Source organism: Nicotiana tomentosiformis, chromosome 7, assembly GCF_000390325.3.
Source record: "Nicotiana tomentosiformis chromosome 7, ASM39032v3, whole genome shotgun sequence".
Classification (NCBI taxonomy): Eukaryota; Viridiplantae; Streptophyta; class Magnoliopsida; order Solanales; family Solanaceae; genus Nicotiana; species Nicotiana tomentosiformis.
In genome coordinates, this window is record NC_090818.1 from 41,399,271 (window position 1) to 41,401,228 (window position 1,958).

Sequence of the window (1,958 nt, forward strand, 5' to 3'; positions counted from 1 at the left end):
ATATTTTCTTTTCAAGTATAACAGTAAAACACAAATCTTTTGACAAAAATCACCGAAAAATATGAGTAAGTTGGAAATATGTGATTTTTCTCAAAACCTTTAACGATATATAAGAAATTTCATTATCAGATGGCGTGAGGAAAAATACTTCTCTATGCCTACATATCAGGTATGCATGTCTAATGCAATGCAACACATTGATGAATTCATGTACTCACACTCTCAGAGTACTCAATCTCACTGTCTTGCATTTCCACTCATCACGCTCAATATTCAGCATACTCAGTTACTCGACACTGTACAGGGTAGATCTAGCACAAATATAAATGACAACTCGCGCACAGTCACTCAGTAATGTATATGGCCATCCAGCTCGGGAAAGATCCATCTCGAATATATATATAACTGACATTCAGTCACTCAGTATTATTTAGGGCCAATCCAGCCCAGGGAAGATCCATCCCTCAATATAAATAATTAGGCAAAATCCAAGCACAGGGAAGATCCATCCCTCAATATAAATAATTAGGCAAGATCCATGCTTAAGGAAGATCCATCAATCAATATAAATAATTAGGCAAGATCCATGCCTAGGGAAGATCCATCCCTCAACATAAATAATTAGGCAAGATCCATGCCCAGGGAAGATTCATCCTTCAATATGATATCAACCGCACTCACTGTGGGGGTGCAGACTTTGGAGGGGCTCCTTCAGCCCATGCGCTATAATAAGCCGAATCCAAGCATAAATAAATAATACATGTTGCGGCGTGCAGCCCTATATTATAAATACCACACATAATTAGGCCATCGACCTCACTTAGTCATCAATCTCTCCAGTCTCTCGGGCTAACAATGTAATGAAACTAGCCTAAAATGATGATATGACGTATCAATAAATATCAACAGAGACTGAGACATGATATGCAATGAATGAACATAACTGAGTAAACAATTACAATTTAAACATATAATTCGACAACAGAAATGACCTCAGTGGGTCCCAATAATACCAACATTTGCCAAAGCATGATTTCTAACATGAGTCGCAATTCAATTTTTCTAACACATAAAAATACATGGAAAAATACAAGTTATGGGACTATACAATTCTATGGAATCGACTGAGTCTCAATTTCTACGGTGCACGCTCACACGCCCATCACCTAGCTTGTGTGTCACCTCCAAACAATTCACATAACGCGTATAATCAGGGTTCATACCCTCAACTCCGAGTTTAGAAGTGTTACATACCTCGAACAAGCCGAATCCAATACTAAGCAAGTTAATCAATGCTCCAGAAATTCCACTCTATGCGTATCAACCTCTGAACGCCTTCCTATCTCCTCAATTCCAAGACAAACGATTTGAAACTAGTCAAACAACGTGCAAATTAATCAAAATATACTCCAATGCTTGCAATTTAACAATTTATAAAAATTCTCAACTCTGCTCGAAAAGTTAAAGAAAAGTCAATAGTGGGTCCCACATCTCGGAATCCAAAAATATTACAAAATCCGAACCCCATTCAACCATGCATCCAACCATACCACAATTACTCGAATTCGGCCACAACTCGGCCTTCAAATCCTCAATTAAAGTTTATCAAATTTCTACCATTTTGAACCTAAAACACTAATTTAATGATAAAAATAATAATAGATTCAGTTAATTTAACCAAAGTTGAGTTAGAAACTCTTACACTGATGTTTTCCTTGAAAATCTCCCGAACATCGCCTCTCCCCAAGCTCCAAATCGTCAAAAATGGAAAACTAAGACTTCAGAATTTAAGTTCTGATGCCCAGTCAATTACCCTATGCGATCGCCGCGAAGCACAAAATTTTCGAGCACACTTTTACTCTATGCGATCGCGACCATTCCCCCGCGAAGAATAATTTCCAACAACCTTGTCCAACTCTTCCGGACAACCTCTAATATAATGGTCATAACTTTGTATG